Source organism: Oreochromis niloticus, linkage group LG20 (assembly GCF_001858045.2).
Source record: "Oreochromis niloticus isolate F11D_XX linkage group LG20, O_niloticus_UMD_NMBU, whole genome shotgun sequence".
Lineage (NCBI taxonomy): Eukaryota > Metazoa > Chordata > Actinopteri > Cichliformes > Cichlidae > Oreochromis > Oreochromis niloticus.
This window is the reverse complement of record NC_031984.2, coordinates 16447349-16460635: the sequence shown is the minus strand read 5'-3', so window position 1 is coordinate 16460635 and position 13287 is coordinate 16447349. Positions and strand designations below refer to the sequence as shown.

General features: G+C 39.3%; 1 long non-coding RNA gene across 1 annotated transcript in view; it reads left to right on the top strand.

The window, feature by feature from the left end:
- The window catches only part of LOC102082582 (uncharacterized), a 133875-nt gene that overhangs the window by 119871 nt on the left and 717 nt on the right, over positions 1-13287 (top strand). The gene's annotated exons all lie outside the window — the stretch shown is intronic.

Below are 13287 nucleotides of genomic sequence, written 5' to 3'. Positions count from 1 at the left end.
GAACCCTCAATCTATCAAAGCTTTTCTGCCTGTTTCAAAACTGCTTCAGTGGCTCATAGAGAAACAAAAAGTGCCTTTAAACATGAATGAAACTGTATTGCTTTTGAACTCTCAGGTCCCTTGCAGTACCTTCCTCCCTCCCCCTTTCTACCCATCGTTTCTCCTCCCTCCTGTCTTTTCTGCCAGCTTTAATTTTTAATGCATGTTCCTGAATAGGTTTGTAATAAAGAATAGGTACAGTAAGTAGCATAAAATATTGATTTTGTACATTTCCTTATGAATTTTTATTCTGTGGAATGATTAAATTTTTCATATTTTCTGTGCTTGGGAGATTTCTGATGAATTCATCTCTGTTTATTGTGTGTGAGCACACAACTGGTGTTCCCCATTTGGGCGAATGAGTAATGCAGTCAGTGTCTTTTGTGTGTGTGTGTGTGTGGGGGGGGGGGGGGGGGGGTGCATGCATGTGTGTGTGTGTTTTTTCATAATGCTGGGTTCAGGTGTACATAGCTTGCTCAGTAAGGTAAGACGTAAGTGTGTGTTCAAGTTTAGCAAAGGGAATCGTTTCTCCCCCAGACAAAATAAATCTGAGGTTGGTTAACAGCCAAGGAGGATACAGTCAGTGAATAAGAAAAAGAGAAACTGAGTGTGTGTGTGTGTGTGTGTGCACATATATGATGTTGTGTATGTCTTTCCTTGGGGCTAACTGAGAAGTGATAATTAAAACAATGGTATGATTAGCCATGCAGACCAGTGGCCACAGGCTCCCTAAAGAGGCAGAGTAGGGATGAAGAGAAGAAAATTAAAAAGGGAAAGATTATGTCTTTTTGTTTCTACTCTCTGCTACTGTACTCAGACTGGATCTCTCTACAGTCTCCAGATCATTTTAAAGCTCTGCTTTAAATCAGTTTATGCCTGGCTAGAGACAGCTCGGTGTCATAACCTTTAGTACTCACACACACACACACACACACACGCACACATCCACACAAACACACCACTGTTGTCTTACTTATGCACACATGTGCACAAACTCCAGAATGTAGAACACAGACATGGGGTAATAGAGATAAGTATTGCAGATCGGTAAAATGCACACTGTTAGTCTTACTTCAGGCGCGGATCTGAAAAATAGACATCACAAATATGAGAATACTAAGACGAGATAAAGCAAACAAAAGATCTGTCTTCTGACCATCCTGAGCAAGTTCATCTCTGAGTTCTCATGGTAAAACTAATATCAAAGAGTGACACATCTCATATCACGTCTGGACTCGGCTTTTATTGGTTTCAGTGAGAACTGTAATTGCACAATGGTAAAAAGATCAAAAATAATCTCTTGGATGAAACGCCAGAGGGGGGAAGGACTTCATTTGTAAGTGAATTGTGAAGTGAATGTGTTTGGAGGGGACCTTGAGCATGAGTTTGAACGGGATCGATGCGCATTTGGGAAAGCCAATGGTGATCAATGAGAATGGATTTAGAGAGAGGGCGGGTGCGTCGCAGCACAACAGCGACTGAAGCTGCTGAAATAGACTTTATGAATATTAAACAGCAGGGGGTCGATAGCAGGGACAGGGCTGCTACAGTCAACACAGGGACACTACGCAAAAATTGTGCTTTGGTGGGTGAATCGAAAAATATTTTGCTTTTGTACCTTTACGGATCTGAAATATAAACTGGTATTCAAACAAAGTAATTGACTTTGGGTAATGAATATTTTTCCCTGATAAATGAAGTCAGCCATGAGTTATCCATCACCAAAAGTGTTTCCAAACTGCCAACACAAACACTGCCCACACCCAGTCCACCCCATCAACCATAGAGTACCTCCAGCCTCCTATTGCTGACAAGCTGAGTGGTGTGATGGTAGAGCGTAGTAAATAAATGAATAAGCAGACAAAGCGTGTTTACAGTACAATGTGACCTCTCTCCTAATATCAGCCAGGCTCTCTCTGCACCCCCAGCAGATGAACTTGAGGCCTGTTCAAGGGTATGCTTGTATAATAATAAACCTAGCGTGTGTGTATTTGTGCGTGGGTGAATGAGTGACTGGGTGAATAATATACCATCTATTAGGGAAACAAATTGGGCTGGTGTTACCTTGCTGGAGTTGAGTGTGGGGTGCTGTCACTAATATGTTCTGACATGGCCCCCCAAGACCTGAGAAGTAGTGTCTGTGTCTGCATGTGTGTATTTTTGTGTATTTGTCTACATCTACACACATGCTTGCATGTACTGCACACCTATCATTTGGACTGGTTGTAGATTAAATTTTTAGATGCTTATGCCCATTAGTATTCCTTATATTGGAGGTCTGAACTGGTTGTACCAGCCTGTTTTGACTTCGACAGCTGCTATTAGAAATTGGTTTTCAAATTACATTTACTTTTTTTCCTACATTTATGTAAATGACTAGTGACTTGGGGTTAACCTAAGAAAATGGGAATATATTACTGACATAATTTTTTTTAACTTTTTACGTTGATGTGGTTTATATTTTTGCAAAAACTCCCTTTCTTACTTCTTGCACCGACTGAGTCACTCATTCATTAAGAGTTTTCCGCTTTCTAGAAAACAAGTTTTTGGTAGCAACGGTCTCTAGAAACTTTTTGACAGTTTTAGCCCTTGGCCCTAATAGCCAGTTTTTCGGGGATCCCAATGTTCACACCTGGAACATCACTGTCTGTATCATTTGCATGAATTGAGATACTCCTTAAAAAGCCAGTAAAAGCCCAGTTGTTGCCAGACGGTTGCTAATGGCTTCAAGATTTGCATTTCAGCAAATTTGATCCCTCTTTTGTTCTCCATATTGACCTGCATGCAAAGCCTGCTAGAACATGATTTGTCAACAGATCTGCAACTATAAACAGAAACTAGACAGCTTTTTGATCCTTTGCATGTTCTGCATATTCATGTGCAAATATCTTTTTATGGAAATAAAATTTTATCAGATATAAGCAATATTAAGGAGTACGGTTTGACATTTTGCTTTTCTTACAACAACTACATGTTTTTTGTGTATGTACTTGATTTTCTTAGCTAACATGTAAACACACATATATGCACACTTGCACACACTTCTTTAGCCTGTGCCACTCAGTGCTCGGTTAATGATGTCACTGTTTGCTGTGGCCTCTGCACCACTGGGCTCTAGTCCCAGAGCTGTGAGTCTAGGGAGCTGAGACTCCAGTGTGCTCCCTGTAATTTCTCCTGAAGCTCTAGCTGAACTGTCAACAGGGCATCCAGCCAACTCATAATCTAACACATTAGCTTGAAAAAGCACAGTGACAACAGATTCTGCATGCATATGGACCCCAGAGACAGTTGCATCCCCATTTCCCTTATACTCACAGTCTGTCTCTGTATCAGAATCGGTGGTCAAAGTTCACATTTTTGGCTCATTTCATCAAGGACTCTGAACCACTACACTAAACACACATCACTAGCAGTCACACTCAGCTTCATTTCACTATTCATGTGTTTTTGTTCATGAAAATACATGAATAGTGTACCTGCATACTCCTGTTTTGTGTGTTATGTGCTGTTTTTTTCCCCAAACACTTCTGAGTACAACAGATGTCAACACAAATACGCACCAACATTACACTGATTGCTCCTCACATCTCTTCCAAATGGTCTACCAAGGAAAGGAGACCAGAAGAGTCTCTTGGGAGCAAAAGGGAATCTTTAAGTAGTTAAGAGAGGAATTGCCAGGATGGAGCAAATTAAGCAACTCAGTGCAAACTGATAAACCTGTTGTCCAAAATGTAATTAAGTAATTTGTTTGCTTTGCTAATATACAGCATAGTCATGACAGTTTAAACTTGGAATTCCTGTCCTGACTCTGTACTTAAAAGTGCTGGCTGGCTGTGTAGCTCTATGAAGCGGTCCAAACCTGCTGGGTTTGTGTACTAGTCTCCTTTCTCTGTGAATGTGTGTTTGAGATCATCTGGGAAATCCAAGGCCGCCTTCGTGTGCTGTGGAGATCAATGTAACCGGTCTGGCTATGAGATGGAGAGAGCTGTCAGACCTGAATTAGATGTTAAATCTTTTCGACAAAATGTATTGTGTTCAGAATTTATCATGCGCTGTTTCCACGGCACTGATGTATGTTGCAGTAGCTGTGTGTGTGTGTGTGTCCACGTGTGCAAGTGTGTGATGCTGCAAACGTCCACTAAAATGCATGGTCTCAGGAGTGAAGTGGTGGAAAAACATGATAGATTCTTGTCATGATTCTCTCGTACAGCAGTAACTCTCTGCAGTTCTCCTTTCCCCACACTTTTGTTTTACCATCTTTTGCTTTCCTTATTATTTCTTCCCTTCTTTCTCTTCTTGTAGCTCCGATTTTTTTCGAATCAACACACTTTTGATTTAGTTTTTTTGTTTTCTTTTATGCCTTCTTCTCCCACATTCCTCCAAGGCAGTCATGTTTCATATATCTGCCTTCTTTTAAACTGTGTATCTTAGACCAAAGGTATAACCCATTCAGCCTCTTAAAGTTGCCAAGGCTCCCCACCAGTTCTCCCTCTTTATCCATCACTTTTCACCCCATCACTCCCACTTTTGCTCTGTGTGCTCTCGCGCCAGTATGTCTGTCTGCTGATTATGGAGCTGAGTGAATTTATCTGCTAAGTACAACGCAAGCTATGGTTTTCCTTCTTCCCTTTCTGCTCATTTTTACACATCATATCTTTTAAAAAGATATGACAAAACTTACCTAACTGTAGGACTAAGCCTAAGCCTCTTTAACTCTTAACTCTAAATGAATGTCTTAAAGTTTTTTCCTGTTTGTTTATGTCAGAGATTAGGTTTATCTGTAGTCATTTTAATATATAAATTGAAAAAATTACAGGGAGGCAAACAAACATAAACTCACTGGACCCTTCAATAGGTTGGACCCCGAGGGCTGCCTTAATTCCTAATGGCATAAGTTCTGGAAACATTCCTTAAATTTTGGTCCAGGTTGACATGATAGCATCACACTGTTTCTGCAGATTTGTTTACTGCACATCCACGATGTGAATCTCCACAATATCCCAAAGGTGCTCCAATAGATTGAGATGATTTGAGCTTTGTGACAGGGTGTGTTATCCTGCAGGAAATAACCATCTGTAGGTGGGTACATTGTGGTGATAAAGGGATGGACAGAGCTAATAATAATAACAATCAGGTAGGCTTGCGAGTTTAAAGGATGCTTAATTCGTTGGAAGGAGCCCAAAGTTGTCAAAAATAATCCCAACACCATTACACCACCAGAACCAGCCTGAACTCTTAATATAAGGGAGGATGGATCCACATTTTCATATTGTTTACACCAAATTCTGACCCTACCATTCAAATGTTAAAGCAGAAATCACGACTCATTGGACTACACAACATTTTTCCCAATTTTCTATTATCCAGTCTTGGTGAGCCTGTGTGAATTTAGCCTAAGTTTCCTTTTCTTAGCTGACAAATGTGGCTCCTAGTGTAGACTCCTGCTGCTGTAGCCCATCTGCTTTAAGGTTCCATGTGTTGTGCATTTGAAGATGCTCTTCTGCATACCTTGGTTGTAAAGAGGATTCTGGCGGTTCTGACATCACCAAAGCACTTTGGCTTAAAGAACTTTTCGGACTATTCTCTGTAAACCTGTGGCAAAGCTCAGTAGATCATCAGTTTCTGAAATACTGAGACCAATCCATCTGGCACCAACAATAATGCCATTTTCAGAGTCACTCAGATCACCCCTCATCCACATTCTGATTTTCAGTTTGAACTTCAGCGGGTTATCTAGACCATGTCAACATGCCTAAATGAATTGAATTGTTGCCATCTGATTGCTGTTTAGATATTTGGGTTAATAAGGAGTTGAACAACTACCTAACACCGTGGACATTGAGTGTTAGATTAAGAAAACCACAGATGGATTAATCTAACTGGGGGACTCTCCTTTGACCCTTGTTCAAACATTCTTTTTCTGCCTTATATACTCTGATTAAACTCTAATTTATTAACACAACAGAAAAAAATCACGTTGTCTTTCTTTCTGTAGAGTATGCCAAGGTTGTAACTAATTGGTATTTTATGTACTGATTATAGTATCTATTTTTTTTATCATTTGGCCTTTAGAATATCTTGGAAACATCTCTGGCTACCTCACAGCAAAACAGTTCATCAGGGATCTTTAGATGTCTTGTTCATCTAACTAAAAAAAAGCTTTTTCTTATTATTAGTCATACAGCAGTGAGTTATTCCTTGTTATACCCTCTATGCAGTGGAAGTGCAGGAGCTGCTGGATGCTGCGCGAGCTTAATTGTTAAGTTTACAAGGTGGCTCGAGAGACATGCATGATGAGACCCAGCTTTTACTAGAAGCAGTCTTAAATGGAAGTTAACATTTTTGTGGCAAATACAAGTAAGAGAAGACTATTTTGTGCAGCAAGCCACCCCAGGCATACCTTTGTCCAGTCCTGACAAGGCGTTGTAAGACCCATTGACTTGCTACTGCAAAACAAGTAGGGATTGCAGAGAGGTATAACATTTACCGGTGTTGCTTAATTGATTATAGGATATTACTATTACTACTCAGTTCTAATAGTTACAGTCATTAACTATATGGGGTGTGCTGGGATTGGTGAACAAGAATTTTGGGATACAAAGTTAAAGTGTTGTCACGGCTTTCTGCAACGTTTAAACCCAAAGCTGGAGCTTTATGAATTCAGGTTTTAGGATCCACTGTGATTAAACTGTAAGCTCTAAGTCTAATCACTCATATTTTAATTTAACCTCTGGTGGTATGATACAATACAAGTGGAGGCTTTCACTGAGCACGGTGGTTCAAGTAAAAGTCGTCTGTAGCAATTAACAGAGAGATGAAAGACACGTGGCTGCCTGCTGAATAATTAAGACTGGTTTGATGAGCAGGAAGGGGCTCGGGGGGAGAGTTCAGTGCAACTCCTTATTAGATGAGTGTGTCCAGTGATGATCTAATGTGCTACTTTGACACCAGTAAATAAATTTGTGCTTGTGTTTTGATTGATTGGGTTTGGAGGACAGAAGAGTGCAAGTGGACTTTTACATAGATATCGTGTTTTTTTATACCTCATGAACGTCCAGAATTTGATTATTTTGTCCTCGGGCAGGTTAAGTTGTCCTGTGGTAGTGGGTTCAGAGCCTGTCCTGTAAAATGTGGTAGTTGCTTTTCTGCCACAGTGGTCATACCATTATGCAAATTACACAGCAGGGTCATTGGGACCATTGATCGAGCGGTTGCTGGTGAGGTACAACATGAAGAAAGAGAACAAAAAAACCTGTGCATAAAGGCAAGAGTTTGATTGGTAAATTTAAAAGAAAATTAGTACTGCAGGGATTGTGAGATGCGAGCAGGGAGAATAAAGGGAGCAAGAGATTGAAGCAGACACAGCACACAGGAACTCTCCCAGGAGTGTTTCAGCCAAATGTATTTAAATGTATTCTGCTAATTACAAAACTCTAAACACATACACGCTGATGCAAACGCTGTCTGGCATTTTGTAGCGCCATTGTACTGAGGTAATTACATGCGCTTGCTTTACATACCGTGTGTGTGTTTGCGTATCTGTACGTGTGAGTGTTTTCATGAGCTCGCATATGTGTATGCGGGTTTGTCTAAGGAAGAGAGAAGATAAAAACAGACTTACATGCGGGAGACACGATAAGAGGAGCCTTTTCCACAAAGATTAAGTAGTATGGATTAAAGCAGAACATGCGGGTGGTTGGTTGTTCTTTCTCCCCAGTGAAGATGAATCAAGGCACTATTATAGCTGAAACTAAAACATTTACAGTAGCGATTTACTTCAAAAACATCTCTAGTGTCTTGGGGAATCCTATCTTTTTTCACACCCAACCACGGTAAAACACATTTGAAATCTCTGTTGAGTATTTTTTTTAATGCAACATTTATTTTAATGTATTTCAACAATTGCTCAATTTCAGAAATGTTTTTTGTTGTTCGTGCTTTACAGGGTGGTTTTTTTGGTTACAACAGAGGTAGGCAGAGAAAACATGGAGAGTGCTGGTCTTTTAGCCTGATGCTAATCAAGCTGATCGCATGAAGGGTAGCTCTCAATAGCTACTCTAACCACCTGCATGTTTGACCCCTTCATTGATTTATTGACTACTGTCTGTCTGGACATTGGTTGGACAAACGCCTCTTACCGTCGCCTTTGTCCACCGCACTTCATCTGTTTTCTTTGCCGTCATCCATTCCCCAGCATGCCCATCTCTCTGGTTTTAATGTGCCTGCATGACGTGCACTCATTTGTCCATTCAACCCCATCTCAATGCAATTTGTGAAACAGTTAGTTTACAGGACTGCCTTATCTGTTTCTGTTGTTGTACAGTCTAATGAACCAAAAAGCCAACAAATGACATGACATATAAATCATAAAAAGCCACCTGAGGAGCTTTTAGTGACATTTTTTTTATGTTCTTACACATTATTTGGTCCCCACTGTAGTTGCCATCACCACGCTGGGCAGGCAGACGGGTGGGTGGCGTGGATACTTAAGTTTGTGGATGTGTTAACTTGAGAACGATGTGACGTAGAAGTTTCAGATTGATACAATAGATCTATTGATTAAAAATCTTGGATGAGTTTGAATCTCAATGACCTCGACCTCAAAGTCAAAGGTCAGAGGTCAAGTTTTCTGAAAATCTTGTGAATGTGATAACTTAAGAAAAAAGCAATGTAGGATTTTGAAATTGATGCATTGTAGACATGGACTTTGGTAGCACTGGCGGTTGTCAGTATTTGTACATATGGCTAGCTAGCAAATCAGGGGTTAATGCTAAGGTAAGCAGGACTCATCATTTCGCAGTTTTAGTTACCTGTGGCCAACATAATCATTCTGACAGGAACCACTTTACCACTTTATTTTCCTTTGTTTTTGTTAGAAAACCCAAATCTTGCTATTTTGGTTATTTAACATTTGCATGGATGCAAACAACCTTTTAACTAATAGTGTTCCTCTGTGGTAAAAATGTAGGAGGAGACTGTTTATCAGGTCATATTGTCAGCATGTTTTTATTCACTTGTAAAGCAATAAAAGCTTTGTGAAAACTGAATGATTTAATGACTTGTTGAACTACCTTTGCCTCCAATAACCTAAAGCAATCATTTTCTGTATGACTTCATCAGTCTCTCACTCTCACTCATCGCTGTGCAGAAATGTTGGCCCACTCTTCTTTACGGTGTTGCTTCAGCTAATCTATATACAGTTCTTTTAAGGTTCCTACCATAGCATTTCACTCAGGTTGAGGTCCGGGTTTGACTGGATCATTGCAACACCTTGACTCTTCTTTTTCAGCCATTCTGTTGTGTATTTGCTGCTGTGCTTTGGATCCTCACCCTGTTACATGACTCAGTTTCAGCCAAGCTTTAGATGTTAGATGACCTCACATTTCACTCTACAATACTTTGTTATACAGAAGAGTTCATAGTCAACTCACCACCATGCTTTACAGCTGGTATGAGGTGTTTGTGCTGATTTAATGTGTTGATGTTCATTATGGCCAAACATCTCCGTTTGGTCTCATCTGTCTAAAGGACATTGTTCCAGACGTCTTGTGGTTTGTTCAGAGAAAATTTCTCCTGGCAACCCTTCCAAACAAGCCCTACTTGTTCAGTCTTTTACTAATTATACTGTCATAAACCTTTGCATTTAACATGCTAAATGAGGCGTATACAGTCTGAGATCTCGCTCTTGGTTTTTTAGCAATTCCTCTGAATATTCCAGTGTCTGACCTTGTCTTCATTGTTTTCCACTTGTAAATAGTTTCTCACTGTGCAGTCATGGACTTCATATTGTTTTGTTTTTTGTTTTGGCCCAATGAGGAGGAACAACCAGAGAACTAAGATGACTGATGTAACACATTATTTACTTAATGTGTCAAGCAATTAACCTTTTTTTTAAAATAATGAAAGTATTCATGACAGGATTGTTTCAAGTAGATATAGCTAGCTAACCTTTATGTGCTTGTTATATATATATATATGTATATATATATATATATGTATATATATATATATATATATATATATATATTAATATTTTGTGGTATATCAGGATTTATTTAGTTTAATGAAGGAATTTACAATGTATACATCAGAGCAAAATATTACTTATCAGTGGTGTGAGCCAGCAAAATATTTTGGAGAGCTGTGACTAGAAAATGCATGTCACTTCCAGTTGTTTAATTTTATATTTCCTTTTTTCGCTCACATGTGCTGTGCAAATTTAGTTTAATTGTGGTAGGATTGTCCCATGTCCTTGGCCTTGAACACTCTCCTCTTAGTGTGCTTTTTCATCCAGTTTTATTGCATGTGTGGTTTATACATTGCGTGTCCTCAGTTGAACTGATATCCTGTCAAAATATTTGTTAGAGTCGGTAAAAATCTGTTTTTAATTTTCAAGTCCTAAAACAACTACAGATGTTTGTCCGTGTTACTATGACTTGGACAAGCATCTGTCCAGAACAATTTAAACTAAAGAGCAAAAAAGGCCGGTTTCTTCAGTGGGAACAACAGGGGGAATGGGGGGAAGAGAGCAAGCAGATAAGAAAGAAAGACATGTCTCTAGGGATGCATTTTAATTTACTCAATTGCCCTATATTCCCTTGCAGTTTTTGTTTTGATGATGGTGACGCTTTGCATATCTTCACCCTGCAACCATAGAGGATGTGCACAGGAGGGGGACATGTGTATTTGTGTGTGTGTATGTGTGTGTGTGTGTGTGTGTGTTTTCTGCCTTCCAGTGTCATGGTATTGTATTCTGCTACACTGGATGGACAAAGAGAAGTTGGGATTGTGACAACATGAATTAGAGACACAGAAAGAGGAGGACGATGAGATCATGTAGCAAAGGTGCAAAAGTGGAACATTGAGGTTTTGCCGAGTGTCACCAAGAGGTGAAAAATAGGGATGTTAGGAAAGACTAACTGTCTGACAAGCAGGTGAAATAACCTATCAATAAGTCATTTTTTTCCTTGGTAAAAAACAGATGACACTGACTCAACTATGTAGTAAAATACAGGAAAAGCTGACTGCCATGGTTAAGAGCGTCTGGAATATATATTGGAAAAAGTGAAAACGTGAAAACTCCGTGTCCTTGAGTAGTAGGAGAGAACTGCCAAATGAGAGCGTACTTCATGGTGAGCCAACTTCAGGAGAGAGGAAAGGAAGACAATTTCACTTTGATTTGAACAAAGAGGTAACATAATGCTTATTTAGAGGAGACTGACCTACAGGGCAGATTTTCTTGAAAGTTACAGAAATACATAATTAAACTCTTGGATGAAATGTGTTTTTCATTTATTATATAAGGCGATTGGTTTATTTTGTCTCTATATTTGTTTTTGTGAATATTTGTTAGCAGCACTACAGAAGAAGTTTTGGAAAGATTTATTATGTGACTTGTTTTTTACTAACTTTCTTGTTATTAACTGTTGGAGTCAATATGAATCATGGCAACTCAGAGAAAAAGCAAAATTGGATATTTTGCATCATATTCTCACGAATACATATCAGGTTGAAACCAGATCTCGTGCTAGATCCATGGATTGCATTGGAAATGTATCGAATGAAGGGAATATTCAACTTTGCCAGAGGTGTGTAGTAATGGACTGAGCCTGTCCTGAGCTTAAAAAGATTATTTTTTCATATCTTTACCTTTTTGTTATGGGTAAACGAACAGTGTAAGGTTTCCAACTTGTAGCCAATACCAATATTTGTTTACATATTGAGAAGCTTATTGAGCTTAATTTAATGAATGCTGGTAGATACTGCTACTTGCTGGTGGGAGTGTTTCTTTTCCTGGCTTTTGGTTTACATAGTGATGCCTCTGGCCTGTATGACTGTTTCTGATGTTTTTATTAGGTTGTAAGTGATTGACTGAGCAGAGGATGTTTTTTGGCCCTTTCAGTTTAAGAGCCAACATGTCGGCTCTTAACATTTCCATCATTGTCCAATTTGTCACGATCTTTAAGTACAGGGTTTTCTGAAAATGTCTGCTTGACATGGCAGCCTGCAGATCACAGAACATTTACATAGATGTTTGACATTTAATGAGTTCTGGCAAGCATAATCACGGTGTGACAGTATGTGTTACTCAAATGAGTGAACAGATATGAAGGTGCAGACTGTATCTGTCACCTTCATATATCTACAATGGGAGATAAGTGAAGACTGCTGTAGATTATGAATATTGGCAATAATCAGAAAATCCACTTCATGGTGCCTTGTTGCATTATTACTATAATAAAATAAAACTGTAATTATGATCCCCAAACTTGCTGACAGAATACACTGAAACTGAACCTGGCAGAACTTTTTCAATGCGCTGCAGTTTTGACCTGACTGTTTATTACATAACCAGAATAGTAGTACCTAACTGGCTTCTTAGTGACACTCCCACCATTGCACCTCTTTAGAGTGCAAACATTACCATGCATCCAGAGAAAGCTACTTTGTCAGTGCCCACACAGTAATAGACTCGGCTGCTGGAACTATATGAAATGCCTTACTTAATCTGCACCATTTTTGCTCCGCTTTCATTGCTTTAAAGATAAAGATGACCTTTATTAGTCCCACAGGTGGGAAAGTTGTTTTGTTACAGCAAAAGTGCAAAGTTATATAGCAGAAATTAGAAAACACTGGAATGCAATAAAATAAAATAAAATAAAATACTATATACAATAAACATTGTTTATTGTTTGTTCTAAAGTAAAAGCAGGGAAATAACAACCCCTTACTGTTTGTCTATTATTGGACCTGAGAAACAATTAACTTAGTTTGAGTTGGCCAAGATATATGAGACACTGTGTGTGTGCATCGGTGTCCATGTTGTTGTGTCATGCTGGAAAGAGCAGTTGAAAATAAGATTTATTTTTGTTGTTTTTATGGCCACAGTGAAACTCCAGGCCTGTCCTGGCAGTCTTCCCACCCACCTTTATTCCAGATGTTACTATGGTGAAACTTATGGGTGGTATCCTGGCAACCAGACAGCGGTTTGGGAGTTGGAGACAACTGTTGTATGGGAGTGATAGATAGATTACGAGAGCGAGAGAGAGAGAGGGAGAGAGAGAGAGAGAGAAAATTGAATAGTCTCCACTCTTTCTGTGTTGTTCTTCTCCCTCCAGAGGCTAAGGTCTGGTGTTGATTTAAGCCTCGTCTTAATGTGATTATCACCCCAATGTTAAGGGCTCTGCTCAGTCCCTCTGCAACATTGATTTCCATTTAAAACTGTAATTGAGAGGAACAAACATTGGT